Genomic DNA, 16,434 nt, shown 5'->3' with positions numbered 1-16,434 from the left:
CTAATGACAATACCACAAAGGAGGAAAAGATTAAAGTGCAGGACCACAGAGTGAACACTGTAACACACATACACAGACCAGAACCTGTGACTACATGCCCACATACCAAATTTTCATACACAAAGCCTCTCCAGTCTCAAATTTCAACCGATCAAGTAGTTCAAAGCATTAAGTATACCCTACTCCAGGGCTTCTAGGACGTTATCACAAGATGCACACTACCTCATAGTGTAGGAATCCATCAGCAAGTCCAAATGCTTCAAGACTTGCTTTTACAAATTTCAGAAAGTTCAGAGATCTTCACTAGTTTGATTATCTGTAAAAACTGCAGAAGTTACTGAGTTCAATTTCACATTACAGTGCTGGGAAAAAGAAAGAAAAATAACTTTAGAAGCTTTAAGAATTATTCAAAGTATTCTTTGTAAAGCAGATGTTATGGATAATCACCCACTTCTAATTCTGATTATTTGCAACATTAGGCCTTACATGCCATCCTCATCTAAGGTAAGTACTATTAATCTTCTTCCAATAAAAATATTTTTTCGCTCTATCTTTTCTTTTCCAGGCTTCTCCCTCTCACCTGAGCTAAGTAAGTCTAGATTTCAATTTACATACTGACACTCCATCTTTGATTCTGACAAACCTCACAGCTTGTCAATGTATCATTACAGATGTGTCACAGATTTTATTCCAACTAATCAAGTCCTTTAAAAATAAAGTTAACATACCACAATTAATGCATCAGTCTCAAAGTTACAATTTAGAAAGTGATTTTTTTCTGAAAACTGATAAAACAAAAACTACCATAAGGCTTCGTGCAACTAGAAGCATCCTAAGCTATCAAACACGAGTTTGATATATTTTATCTGTGTTAGAACCTATGTTGTACTTTAAATCAACATTAAAAAATAAACTCTTTAGATACTTAAGTTTTAAACCATATTGTTGGAGTTGACAGGAAAAATCACAGAAGACCTAAAACATCACTTCCCAGCACTACTACTACTGCTGCTGCTTCAGGTGCTGCATTGGAACAGATACGTCACAACAGGTACAAGCACTAAAGCTATTTAAAGGACTAGAAATACTAATATTGAGGAAAAACTGATACATATCTCTTTGAGGACATTTAGGCAAAGAGAGAAGAAAATGCCTGCTACTGACAGCAATCTGTGGAGGGAAGCTTATGAATTACACTAATTAAAAAGCAGCACGCAAAAAAGTAAGAGCCTTAAAGGAGGGGTTCTTGGCAAATCTCCCACAATTAAAAGCACTAACAGTCTAGGCTGCACTACCCTTTTATGTCACTCTTCAGAAGAATGTCTACCTAGCAGTCAACTCACTGCCATATGAAATGAGGGTTAACTTGGGTACCAATAGTACTGAAGCCAACAGCCATTACAGCACCTGGCCAAATACCATTTACCACACACACACACACACACACACACACATCTCCTTTAAAAAAAAAAAAAAAAAAAAAAATCTGTGCCATCATGGACCTGCTGCTACTTCCTAGTATCCAAGGTAGCACTGTTATGTCTACAGGAGCTGAAGTAACTGCAGATTAAGTATATCCCAAATTCATCTTTGGCAAGGAAGACTAGTGCTTCAGTAAGACAGATATCTAATTATTACTGAAAGAGCGACAGCTCACTAGAGATTTATATTCTTACCAATAAATAACAAATAACTCCAAATATTATCTAAATTTTCACATAGCTGCAAAACACATCCAACCAATATACACACTAATAGTGTTTGCCTAAGTTGTTCATATTATGCTCATTGCATTAGCACATGTTCTGCCTTACTCAGATTTCATCTCCCAAAGCCAGAAAAGATGTGTCCATTATTTTGACAGACAAATACTTGATTTGTTTCAACAGTTTGATTTTTTGAAGTGTATGTTCGCTTTTAAAATCTTACTCACACTTAAGTGAAAAAGTCATTTTGAAAATTTCATCCTTCCTATGAGTTACTATTAAGGAAGTCAGGGAGACAAAGTATGTATTTAATAGAGGCCCACTTTCTGACCGTTCTTGGTTCTGTGACTGAACTAATTATGCTTCACTGACTCGCACATAAATGCTTTTGTGGATATATTATTATTCCTCCTGATTGCTAATAAGCAGGACTTTACAAACTCTAAGGGATTTCACTCCCCTATTTTATTGAACTACTTGTGACAACAGTCTATTAAATACTGACTATCCTTCAAATAAATTACTTCATTTAGGAAAACACTAACCTGTCACATGAATGAAATAAGCTAAAAAGCCAATAAAACTGAAGTTGAACTTGTTCAACAGCACTCTACTTCATCATATTTACTTAGCTTTCGTATATACTTCTAAGAACTAAGTGAATTGGTATTTTAGTTTGGAATGGACCTCATAGTTACAAGTTAACTTTGCTAGGGAAATAAAACCATCAGAAAAATGAAAGAAGAGGCAACCAAGGAAAACTGTTTTCATTAGCTCAAAGGTAACTAACGAGGGTTACCAGCAATAAAAAAAACTGATTTCTTTCAGTTTCAAAATAAGTCTTCTCTCCTGACCTTTATTCTGTATACATATGCATCTTGAGCTCTATAAAGAAAATAATTTGAAAGCAAATTCACCGAGTGCATCTGACCTTTGAAACAGCACAGGTAATTTTATTCAGATTTGCAGTGTTTATCTATCTCCGTTTGCACCTAGCAACATAGAGATGACAAAACTACTTAAGAAAAGAAGGCATCTTACCAAAAAATCAAAACATCTTTAAACATGTTTGGACATAGCCAAGCACCCTAAGAGTCTCAGGTTCAGACAAGTTTCCCCTGAAATTCTATTCCCTGAACATTAAGCTAAAGCTATACAACAGGGCTCCAGGGAGATGGGCCCTTTCTGCCAGTTACACTGCCACAGATTGCTGTCAGTTAAATTGAAGACCTGATCCCTCAAAATAGGTCAATTTTATCTTTAAGGCATAAATAAGTTTCACATACAAACATTTCCATAACAGTTGCCAATGCTTCCCTCTATGATCATGTATACAGGAGCATCCTGGGCTATACTGATTATCTTAGACTTACAGAGCTAGTGAGAAGGGCAAACAAAAAACCCCCAGAAGAACAACAGTTCAGATCTAATCATCTATCAGCCTTAATGGAAACTAGTTGACAATACTTTCTGTTTGGAAGATCCAGTCTTATGAAAAGAACTATAAGCCATCAACATGTCAACCACCAGAACCAATGATTGCTTATAGTACTCTGAAATCCTACCAAAACAGTACTTCATATTATGCAAGCCCCAAATGAATTTCCTGCAAGTATACTTGTATTACTGATGCTTGATGAAATGGAAAGAGTTAACAAAGTTGGAAACTATTTAGACTCAGAATGAGCAAATTCCAGCTTAGACCTTCCAGCAAAAATGAGACTCTGCCCGAGGTGGAAAACACAGTAGGAACATAAACCACAACCACTTATAAAATACATGGTTTTCATTCTAGTTCTTTTAAGAGCAGAGAGACTGGAACAAAGATCCTCATTAATTTAGCATTTACTTAGACTTCTAGACTACTTTAAAACTTAACTTCTTAGCATTTACAAATCAAAGATCATTAAGTTTTACAAAGTACTTGCATCTTAAAACAGCCTGAAAGCACAACAATAAATATTAACACCACAAATTAAAAAAAGAAATGCATGTCTCAACTGACTTTCATGTTTCCTCGTAGAACAACTGCTACCTGAACTATTTCTACCAGCAGCCACAGGAGCCAAGCCTGTTTCTGAAGACAGAATTTGGTCACCTTATCCACCCTCAGACAATTAAGAGTAGATATCTTCACATTTGACATAAGCTCCAAGGCAATAAGCAACAGAACAGTTTGTAAACCAGCTGAGCACTGCCAAGAGCCAACACACAGAGGTGGGATCATGGACTAGGCAGTTCTCCAGAACAAGACCTCCATGACAGTCTACTGATTCTCTGCCACCAACTCATCATTGACTTCCTTGTAGGCCAAACAACCTCGGTTAGACAACGGTACATTCCCTCTCTACAAAACTCTCTTGGTCTTTCTCTCATCTTTGCCCACCCTGAGTTTTATCCTGGAACTTGTCTTCTACCAAAGCTATCTGATATCCTCATCTGTTCCTAATAAGGAGTTTAATTTATTCAGCTTATCAGTAAACTTGAGAAGGGAGCTGATCACTGTGTACAGATGCTTACAGAGAGATATCTGGCAAAATTAAGCATTCTGACCTTGCAGACAAGGGCATACAAGGCCGAGCATATGGAAATGAACATTAGGGAAAATTAAACTTGAGGAAGGCCCACTGAAAATAACTTCCTGAAACTGAAAATAACTTCACATCACAATAAACTAATAAAATTGTGAATAAATATTTAAATAATCTATGACTATGTTATTATACCACAGTTTATTAACATGATATTTAAACTACCACTCCAAAATAAATTTCTGCTTTGTTTCATTTGAGGTGGGAGAGGGTAGTACTGTACTACAAATCTACAGGTACCGTTAATTACTACAGTTTCCACTTATAAAAGCTCCAAGCTATAAATGTTTACCAGACTCTAGGAAAAAAATAGTTCAAAAACATCACTAAAGGAACAGGAAGTCTTCTATAAAATAGAGGTATTAGACAATTCCAAAAAAGAAGTTGCAATACTTGGTTGAACTGCACTGTCACTGAAAGTCCAGTTCACTGAACAATAGTTGTCTTCCCCCTTAAGACCTGTTTTTCCAATATCCCTAAGAAAATTTAGATCAAAGAAACCCAGCCTTGACCTGGTAACTAGCTAAAATTGTTTTTCCTCAAAGTTTTTTCCCAACATCATTAAAAATCAAAATGAACAATTACCTCTACTTCATTTTTTTCCATGTTATGTCACACTTTGGATCGCGGTAAACTGGTTCAGACAAATCCATTGAACTGACGGAAACACTTGTAGAGGTATTATAGCTAAGATGCTGCTGAGAAATTACTCCTTATTATCTCAATTAGGACAATACCTAAATAGAGCAGCACATTTTATCTGTAGTCTTGCCATACAAATCTGGGGCGGTTCAGTGGATAAGCACTCCGTTGCCTCTGTTTCCAAGCTGTTTTCTTGGTCAGAAGGGTAGCAATTTTTCCATCTAAAGCAACTCCCACTTCTCTCTTCAGTTCCCATTAAAGCTTGAGTCTGTGAGCAACTGCCTGTAGGGCATGCAGTGAATTGGAACAGTAACTTTTCAGGTTTATCAAGGTAAAAAAAAATGATCCTTCTTTGTATAGTCAATATAGATCCCTCCACTGCTCCAATTTGTTTCACAACCCCAGGAACAGCCATATCAGGATAACAGACCTGTTACACAGGAGAAAGGAAGCGAAGAGTTGAGATGGAATTGCTCAACTTGGAATTCCCTGAGCTGGCTATGTTATTAAAAATAAACTGAGAAATGAAAGTTTCCATTACCAAGCCCTACCTTCAGCAACAGCTGAATCTCACAAATCTGTTTCTACCCTTAAAAAACAGGGGTGCTTACATTATCAGTTACCAGGCAGTTTATAAAATCTTTTTAATAATTTCTTAGTTACATCATTACATAAGTGCTTCTAGACAGAAGCACATAGCAAGACTCAAACTTTAGCTCTATTTTTTAAATTGGTATAGCAAGAAGTTAATTTTACCTAGTACAGATTCGTACACTCCCCCACAGCAAGCTATCTTCCCCCCCTCTTCTTTGAGCATTTTTCAATATCGGTATATGCAGGGACTCACTCCATGTTAGTACACCTGATACTGTACTAGTGGTTTCAGTTGTCTGTATGGCCCATATCCTTCCAGATGCTAGTCCAAAAGCAGCAGAGTATCTGCCAACAGCACAAAACCTTGTCATTTGTGTGATAAGTCTTCCTAAAAATACATGCAACTTTGACTTCAATGTTCACATTAAACAGCTGTACTGTCATCTCTTTGCCCTAAAGTATCCATGTTACCTACAGTATACTAGAAAAAACATTTGCGAGCTAACAGCTGAACAATGGGTGGTTTCTTATGATAACATTGAATGAAATGTTATTGGATATTTGCATCAGACAGTCAATATGCAGAAGTGTAAAATCATTAAGATGCAGGTTTTGGAATAAGCAGAAAACACTCACCAAATGATATACCATGTTTGTCTTTTCTGTATTCATTTTTCAATGTTGTCTTCACACGTTTTCAATGAACAAAAGATGCTTATGTAGATGTCTGCTAAGCATACATACATGGTATCTCAGATAAACTAACACTACGCTAGAAAAAAAGGAAAACAGCTAAATGAAACAAGGGATAAATTCCTGTTTCTCCATTATTTTCTTTTCAAATTTTGAGTATTATCTACATCTTTAGGCACAGAAATACACTACAAATTTGTTTCCCTAAAAACCCTTTTTACTTGACTACTCCCATCAAAATATCCATACTAATATGAGCCTTTTTTTAGTTTAAAACACATCAACTTCTGTTATGAGTTCAAAACTACAATAAGATTCTTTACTATGCTGCATGAACATCCGATCATTATTGTTTCGTGTTTTAATACAGCATCTATCATCTGCTCATACACTAACCGAAAAGAGTAATGCATTTTCATTAAAAAGTTACAGGCCAGTAACTACTTAGCATCCCACAATGAACAGTTTAATTACTATAGTACAATTGCTAAGAATACTCTTCCAGTAAGTAGGACAACTTATAATGAGTTTTCTAGCTACACTGAGCTAAGTAAAATGCTTAAGTCATAAGGAAATAACAGGAGATTTAATAGGTAAATAGCCACTTTACAAAAGTCTGTTATGGTAACTGAACCAAAAAAATACTAATCATCTACATGCCACAATAAAAATAAATAAATAAATAAATAAAAAACAAACACAGTTTGGCAGTTCACTTCTCACAAAACTGTAATTTAATGACAATTTAAATAAATCTTCTATGAAAGCTCATATGCTGATGGAGGCTGTAGTCCTGGGTCATGGAATACTCCACTGTAATACAATGCATAATATTAGCTCTTTGCTGATCTGAGGTGTGCTTCCCTATATTTTGGTTTCTCCATTAATACACGCCCATCAAGTGTATTAAACAACGGTACATATTTTCCTCAGCAATACACTCACCTAAACAGAAATGACTGAAGATATTTATAAGCCTTACATTCAGGCAAGCTTCCTCTCTCCCCCTTTTCCTTCTAAAACTGCATGCTTACAAGTCAGATTTGACCTGAAAACTTCTCTGCAATGAAAAAAAATTCTACTGTTGTGAAATAGTATTCATTACAACCATATAATTCTTAAATATTTAATAAGAAAACATGCACTACAAAGAGACTCAAAGTCTTAAATCATTAGGAGATGTCCCAGCACGAGAATTAAAAAGGAGACATACACTTCTCTGCAAGTGTAATTTCAAAGTCCTTTCACATGGGGATCTGAAGACTGTCAGCTTGGTTGCTCTGCTACTGTATATTAAATAAGTATGTAATCAAGCCAGCTGTTTTGATTTATTGGATACCGCAGATCATGAGTAAAGTATGTAAAATTAATGAATTTTTTCAAAATGGAATACCAGAAGTTGGTAAGAATCGGATACTGCATCAAAAAAAGACAGAGAGAAACCACAGGAAATGGACACCTACTTCATTTTAGTGACCATGAAAAAAATAAATAAATAAAAAATAAAAGTGGCATTTCAAAGTGCCTTCCACATCCAGAAAGACTCCTAGCATACTTTATATAGGATCAGTTCAGGGTATCATTATACTGTTCTCATTAACAAAACACTGACCTCCAGTCTTAACACTCGCTAAATAGAAATCTGAGTCTTATGTTACCCAGCACTTTCCAACATGCCTTCAAGATCCTAGTTCCCAACTAACATCTACACAGAAATCCAGTAAAACAGTTAAGACACTTAATTTTCAGTATTTGCATAATATCATTGAAGCTAATAGGACAAATAATATGCATACTTAGTGCCAAATGTCAGCCCTATGCCATTTTAAAGCCTCACTCTCCAACATTTCATAACCGATTTTTAAAACTAATTAAATTTGACATATGTAAACTATTCCAACAGGCCAGTGCACAGTCACTTCCTGAAAAGCAGAGAACCTTCCAAGGCCAACACCTATCAGACACACAAGACTTAGCAACTTCACACCTCACTAAATATAATGCTGAAACACTTATCTTCAGAAATTACTCTAAATTCTTAGACTATTACTGAAGTCACAGCATTATTTTGATAAAACAGACAGCACTGCAGACCAATACAGAAAACCCATACTTTGATGCTGCCTATTAAAAAGGACGCGATAAATGTAGTTACTGAGACAGCTGCATTTCACTGCAAGTCTGATGAGCTATACAAGGAAATGTTAGCTATCTCAGTCAAAACTGCTTGAGAAAAAAAAAAGAATATAATTAAAAAAGTTTACCTGTAACAATTAAAGTATTTTACTTTTAACCACCTGGGCAAAATAGAAACTTATTCAACTAGGTCTACTTATTTTTAAAGTTCACTATTACATTGATCATGCCACTTTCAAAACAAATATGCTTTAGAAGCCTTTTACCATTTTGCAAATTTAAATTTTCATTTTAAATGTTGGCAAATGAGAGTGTTTTTGAAGGTGCTGAGATTAGATTTTTGTGGTATTTGGCACTACCCAAACTTCTACACCATCCAGGGATACTCTTGTTTCACAAAGGAACAAAGGAATGCAATGCTTCATCCCTAAAAGAGGCACACAAAGTATATCTGCTCTTTAATATAGGAGAAGAGCAGTGTTAGCTATCAATGACCGATCTTGAACTCTTTAAATTACCACCTTGTGAGGCGTGATCTGCCTGAAGTTATGTCATTATATCCATCTAAGGTTGACTTAAAATATGCCTGACCTTTCCAAGTTCCTTCCGAAAAGTGATCGAATACGAAAATTACCAGGGAGTTTCTGACCATAACATCTACTTGGTTTTCAGCAAATAATAGCATTTAACTACACTAAGGACTTGCACTGATAATTATTTTAAAAGTGATTCCTAGAAGTTTTCACGTCACAAAACAGCATTCTGAATCCATATGACAATTTCTCTACTGTGTATATGTAAAGTGAATATAAACTGTAAGCTATGGATCAATGAGCCTCCACTAGAACAGCAGCATCAGGAGCAATAGGAATGCACCAACATTTATTAAGCAACTAATATTCCCAATACTTTTCCTTTATTGGAGTCAGTGCTTAAGTACTACTTCCACCTCACTTCCTAGTTTTAAATATTTCAAGTATTTTTTAGAAAAAAAATGTTCTATACAACTGAGTCTTCATTACACACATTTTCAAGTAGAATATACTTGATACATACAGTATTACAGTGTATATACAGATATATACACTGTATACAGATATATACAGTGTTACAACATACCTTGCCTGCCTTCCACTCCCAAAGCAATACAGTAACCTAAAATAGAATGACCAGCAGAAACAAGCTGAAGTAACTTCTAAGATCGGGAAATGTAGACACTGCACTGAAGCTGAACAGTCCAGTTAGCAGCAGCTGACTTGACTAAAGATGAAGTTTCAAAAAGGAAAAAATTAAGCCCAAAAAACTGCGTCAGCTGTTTTGTCTACTCATTGTGAACCTTTTTTTAAGCTCTATTTGGCCAACTACATCACCCTATACCAGAGAAGTAAGACAAGAGAAAAAACACTAAGTACTGCTGTAAACAGTTTGGTCATCAAAGCACTTCCTTAGAAGTGTCAGCAGCATACTTGCTACTATTTTAAAACTCTGCTCACTGCAAGATTCACCTCCAGAATGTGAGCTTTCCTGTAAGTGAACAGCCACTACACTGACCAAGCTCATCTTCAACACCACCTCAAGCTAGGACCTAACTAGATTAAAAATCAGGATTATTTCTTCATGTTCCACTCACTGATCAAAGCAAACTCACTGCCCAGGTATAAATAATAGTTCTATTGAAGCGCAGGAAGACTCATCTGATCACTACCCCACATCTTGAAGTTTAGCACATTGTTACCTACATTCAGTGGAACAGAGTACCATAACAGGAACAAAAATCAAAATAAAATTGAAAATCCATGAGAAGGCTCAGGAAGTTTGCGACTTATCTCCTGTACTTTACCAGAAGGCAGGGCAAAATAAAAAACAGATTTGCAATATATTGTGCCAGCTACCTATAGGATTTCAGCGCTCTCAGCTGTTTCAGCTTTTAGGGATTTTTGCCAATAACAGAATCCCAATGCATTCAAACACAGTCTTTTTTTTTCCCCCCCATCTTGTTAACAGGTCTTCGACTGGGTATACCAGCTTCGCACTGAAGGCTATTTAACCACCCCAGCTCTGCTGAAAACTCCTTAAAGGATTATGTTCCACTGAACCTCTACTTAGCATCCCTTTTCTAGGCTTGTATACCAAAGATCTGTAGAGAAGCCTTTTTTGTTTTTAAAAAAAAAAAAAAAAAAAAGCAACTCTTCCATATGGTCCTTATAGGAATACAATCAACATATCTACTGTCTTGAAGCTGTAAAACTAGTGTTTTCCCCCTTTAATTAAGGGCCTCTGCAGAAATTATTTCATCAACTGAGTCATTTGCTGGCTTTTAAGAGAAATAAGCAAACTTACAGTGCATGCTCACCAATGAGACTGCATCAACTAGGAAGTGATGCGTTAGTCAGATGGGATTAGATACTATCTACTATCTACAGAGCCAAAGCATGACAATCAAGTTTAACTAAGTTCAATTTTACTAGTAAAACTTGCTAAATGGTGAACATCACAAAGCTGCTTCTTACATGTCTTAATGTTACCTTTATTTTGTGTGTGTACTGTTACATAAAGAGGAAATTAGTACACTGTAAAAAAAAAAATTACAAACATGCAAAACCTGAAGACTTCAAATACTGCATATTTACGATAGATACACAAAATCATCCTGCAGCTTTTGGGACAACCTTCTTCCTACTTCCTTCATACAGGCTTAACCACCGAAAAATATCCAGTAGGTATTTTAATCACCAAAAAAAAAAAAAAAATATATAGATTTTGTCAGACCCTTTTTGCTTTCACATTCTGTTTTTTTAAAAAGCCAATTACATTAGGTATTCATTGTAATGTTTGACTCTGAAAACATAAATTACAAGGATGAAAGTTCTGGGTTACCAGGATGCACAAAGAACACATTGTGCCAAACAAATCTGACAGCTTTACTTGATAAATTACTAGTGTAGTGGAAAAAGACAACAAGCACAGCCATAATCTCAGACATTTTTAAAGCACCCCTCTTCTCCTGAAGCTTACAAAACTAACAAAGCAATAAAGACACACTGTAAGAATAATTTAAATACCACTGCAGAAGAACCATAGTGAGGTAAATAAGCCTATTAAGCTACTATAAAATGAGAAAGATAAGGATGATGCTGGTCAACCTAAGTTCCAAATAAACATACTTTATCTTAATGCACAGTACAAACACTGCCTACATAGCACCAAACAATTTGGGAATAATCAACTCGCATTTTAGAATCATTCAAACACTAGAATGAGCTACAGAAATCAAAAACAGTTTTCCTACAGACTTCAATACATCAGTATTTCGATCAGGGTGTAAGAAACAGCACCAATTTTATAGAGCTGTTGATATATACACCACTGACATTCTATACAGAAGTCTGCTGTTGATAAGGTTGCAAAGAGGCAATAGTCTGAGCTTCTGCAGAAATAGACAAAATTGTGTGCAATAATGTAATTTACATAAATGAAGTTGTAGCCACAGACTGGAGAAAAAGGACGACTTTGACATTTATAAAACTTAACTGCTCTGTTCACTGCAAGTTCTTTGAAAGATACAGGCAACAGATGACAAAATCAGCACAAGATGATTACACGTAATCATAAAAAACACAAATCCTATAAAGTACATACAGAGACACAAGCACGCAAGACCTGTGGATAACCCTCTTCTCAACATGAAGTTATAAACTGACAACCTAAATCAATGTTTTTAGTGTCACCCCCACAGTGGCCAATTTCCCCTTCAGAAAAAAGTAAAAGCATTTATATGGCCTTCTACTCCTCAAAGAATATATTAAAAAAAGAGTAGTACTTCAACATTAAAGCGAATTTTCAAATTCAGTAAAAACTCAAATATGAACAAATAGAAAGAACTCCTTAAAATAATAAAAACATGAAACACAAAAATATTAACTTGGTCACTAATAAAGGCAATAGAGACTTCAACCATACTTTTGTAAGACTGTCAAAGCTTCATTCGACTCTTACTATAGCTTTAGACTAATACATTCTCCTTACACTGAGAGCTAGAGATGTAAATCATAGCTTTTTCTATAATCCTGTGTTATCTTAGTTAACACAAACATCTTAGAAATGAAATCAGCTCCAAGTAAAATAACTTCTGCATAAAAAACAGGTAGGCTGTACAGTTTACACGTGTTGCTGTCTTAATTCTTTTAGGCTTTCTCAACCCTATAATATCAATTAAAAAAGTATTATAAACACCACGTTTTGAAGAGAGATAATTACAACTTGTACCAGAAGCACTATACTCTGAAATATAAGAGCTCACATGGAATGAAACTAGCAACATTCCTGCCTAAACAATACCTAGTGATCTTACAAGGAAGGAAGGAAACAACACAAGCCAAAAGAAAAACTGAAGGTTTCATATTAAGTGGCAGAATTGACAAGTGAACTAAATTCAGCTTTTATGAGCACTCTACACAACACTCAAATTAAAAAAAAAAAAAAAAAAGCTGTGCGCACAGAATTTCAGCACAAAGAATGCAACTTTTAAAGACAGGAATGGTGTTCCGCTGTCATTCAAAGATCTAAAACTACTCCAAATATCTAAAAAAAGCATTCGAGGGGAATAAGAAAGCAGTTATGAAATCAAGGGAGTTGCTGTTTGTTGGAGATAACATATATACCCCCCAAAGAAAAAAGTGAAATGTTTAATGCAGTTTTTCCATCAGACATTTCACAAATTAAATCCAAAATTAAGCTGCCAAAATCTTTGCACATATTCTAGAATGTCTTACTTGAATCACTGATTCAATGTAAGAAAATAACTTACCCAGAAAACTGCCTATAGATATGACATATTGTGAGCAATTATTCTTTGAACTGTGCATTACTCCATCCATCTTGATACATTAATTTTTCTAAATAAGTTAATAATTCAGAGAACGAATTTGTTCTTTACAGACACATGCTATCCTTTAAAAAAAAAAGCTAGCTTTACTGTGTATATTTTGAGCTGTCACTCAGGCTACCCAGACTCAGCTAAAACTCTTTTCAAAACAGCAGTTACAGAAGCAGCAGGCTGGTAACGCAAAGTGCAGAAAGCACTTCAGAAAATAAAAAGTTCGATGTTATTACTCTGTATGTATTTCTATTGTGATTAATTGGTCAGACTGTGACTTTAACTTGATTGTGGCAATGACTGCTCTCACTCTGAAGGAAGATGAGGAAAATGATGCTTTTGCTTTAACCATCTGAATTTCCGTCCAGAAAGCAACCTTCCCCCACCTCTCCTACTGATCTTGGGGGGCCTCAAGGCAGGTGCGTACGGACAAGGCGGGAAACCGCTCCCGGCACGGTCTCCTCACAGGATCCGCGCTGGCGGCCGCCTCCGCAGCGGGGCCGACTCGCGCAGCAGCCCAGCGCAAACCCGCCGCTCGCCGGGCGGCCAAGCGCTCCCCAGCAAGCAACACACTGCATCAGCGCCAAGCGTTTTCACAGAGTCTGCAGCCTGAGGGAAGAAAAGCAAAAGCCACGGAGCCAGCCTGGCCCCTCCGCGCCCGCCCCAGCGCAGGCGGCCGCCCCACAGCCGCTGAGGTGCCGGGGAAAAGTGGCCGCTGCCTCCCCACAACACCCCGCGAGACGCCCCGCGCGGCCGCGGAGGGCGGTACCGCGCTCCCCGCCCGGCTCTGGCTAACGGCCGCTGCCGCCCCCCTCCCCTTCCCCCTCCCGCAGGGCGGGAGAAGAAAGGAACACAAAATGGAGACTTACGCTCCCCCCTCTTACCACGCATGCGCTACGCCGGCGGAAGCGGATAGGCCACAGGGCCCTGACGTCACCTGCAGCCGCGGAGACCCGGGTGGTGAGGGGTCCTCCCCTTAAGTAATGGCTGCGGGGGGGGGGCGCATGCGCACTGTGCGTAGGCTGGCGGCCGTTAGCGGTGGCCGCCTGAGGTAAGGGCTGACTGTGAGGTCTGTGGCAGATCCCTCTGCGGCCGTTAGCGGGTTGCAGCCCTCAGCGGGTTACAGCCCTCAGGAGGCAACCTGCAAGCTGAGGAGGATGGCTGAGGATCTGTGCAGTGGGTGCTAAAAGCTTGCCTGGTTTCCATCTGTGCCCAATGTGAGTTTGTGCAAAACAAAGCCTCCGATATTGTGCGGATGCCACTCTTGGCTCTGGTAGAAGTAAGGAGAATAGTGTTTTGTGGTTTCTGTCCCATTCGTATGCTCTTGTTCAGGTTAGAAGTTTTGGCCTGTGCGGGTGACAGAAGTAGGCATTCTTAAAACACCATCATCAATATTTCTCTCATTCTGTATGACTTTATTTTTTATAATTTTCATCTAGTGACAGTGAGACGTATCTCCTCTGCCTTTGGTGGTCTCCCTATCTGCCTTGGTACCAACATGATTTTGTTGCCCCTCAGTTCTGTATCAGCAGCATAAAACGCCCCTCTCCAGCAGCAGGCACCTTCCAGCGCAGTGCATCCAGCCCTGTGACCAACTTCTGGCATAAAATATTTGTCCTTCCACTCTGCCTAAAGGAAAAAAAGCATGGTCTATAGATTGCCTTGCTTTAGTAGGACTGTTCCCTTTTTTGAGGAGTCAAGGTCTGACAGCAGAAAGCAAGGTTACTAATGGGCCTTTAGTTTATACTCAAGTTCATTTTCTGTCTGGTGTCTGAGGAAGCTTTCTTCCTTACATGAAAAAGCTTTATTTTTATGTATATGTATAATGGAGGAGTGGAGTTGCTGAACATTACTGTCATTTCAGGGCTTTAGGCCATCAGATATACTGGGCTCAAGCCCAAAACTGTGAACTTTATTTTATATTCTAAGGGAAATGAGGGTAACAAACGGAAGACAGGTTGGACATATTTGCAGGAGCTGGTACTACTGAGAGTTACTGCAGCGTTCTTCTCATATTGCTGTGTTAACAAATACTGCGACAGACAATGACCGATACTCCAAGTACCATAGTTTCTTCCATATACTCTTACTGGCATCATTGTTGCCCAGCCATGAATATAATACCAACAGTGTTGTATTACTTAACGCCAACAGAGATGCCAAGATTGCCCTTTGATGCCACTGCAATGGATGATGCCTCAGTATATGTACTTCCGTACGAGTCCGCTACCTAAACACAACAACTGCTCTATGCTGCAGCAACATTAATGCCCCCTGCTGTTGCACAGTTTGCCAGCCCAGTGCAGGCAGTGCTGCTCCCTTGTGTCAACTGCCTGCAGAGCTACCACAGATAAGTTTTAGAGTGTGTACACCTCCTCTCTAGGGCTATGCAATTGATAACTGACTACTGCCAGTTCTTTCTGACCTATACCCACCTGGCCCCGAGAAACATGCTAAATAACTCATTTTATTTACAAAAGCAAATAGAACATGTACAATTCCCGTATATATTACAAGTGGAGTATTCGCTGTCTCCAGGGTTTAAGGGTCACTTTTGTATAATTCTTAATAATTATCCTCTGCTGTTATGCCCTGGATGGCAGACAGCCTTTTCCCTCTAATTATCAGGTCATTGCAAATGCTAATTTTTAGATAATAGGTTTTGACTCTCTGAAGATTATTTTGTACTTTCCTTAAGTCCTAGCAGTAAGTCATAGTGTTTATATGAAATCATACTTACCTATCACTTTTATTACCTTGCACTAATTTGGTAGTTTCTCTGATGTCTTAAGGATTTTGATGAACTGAATCAATAGCACAGCAGGCGTATAGTAGCTATTGCGTTTCCTCAAATTAACTTAACTTGTCATACAACAAATATGAAGACAATGAAGACCATCTCTTCACTTCAATGATGTAATTTCCATCACTTGCTGCCTTTAAGGTATTTGACTTTTTTTGGCCATCCCACCTTGCAAGGGCCTTACTTTTCCCTTCATGACATGCTTTATGGTGCTTAAGTGTTACAGGGACTATATCAGTGTTAAAGGCAAACAGTATCAGACAGAGTGGCTGATTCTGAGCACATCTGTTTTGGATGCTAAGTTTAGGTGCTTTCATAGGACCTGTGAAAGCACCTGTTTTCAGATGCTTCTGAGGACCTGTCCTTTGTAAAGTATGCTCCTGAAAAGCATCT

General features: G+C 37.8%; 1 protein-coding gene across 1 annotated transcript in view; it reads right to left on the bottom strand.

The window, feature by feature from the left end:
- Positions 1-14,182, bottom strand: part of FHIT (fragile histidine triad diadenosine triphosphatase) — a 592,682-nt gene extending 578,500 nt beyond the window's left edge. The window contains exon 1 of the mRNA XM_062585616.1: positions 14,123-14,182. The gene's annotated coding sequence lies outside the window, so the exon portion shown is untranslated. The remainder of the gene's footprint in view (positions 1-14,122) is intronic.
- Positions 14,183-16,434: the final 2,252 nt, after the last annotated feature.

Source organism: Rhea pennata, chromosome 12 (genome assembly GCF_028389875.1).
Source record: "Rhea pennata isolate bPtePen1 chromosome 12, bPtePen1.pri, whole genome shotgun sequence".
Classification (NCBI taxonomy): Eukaryota; Metazoa; Chordata; class Aves; order Rheiformes; family Rheidae; genus Rhea; species Rhea pennata.
The sequence above is the reverse complement of the archived record's forward strand: the minus strand, read 5'-3'. Positions and strand labels throughout refer to the sequence as shown.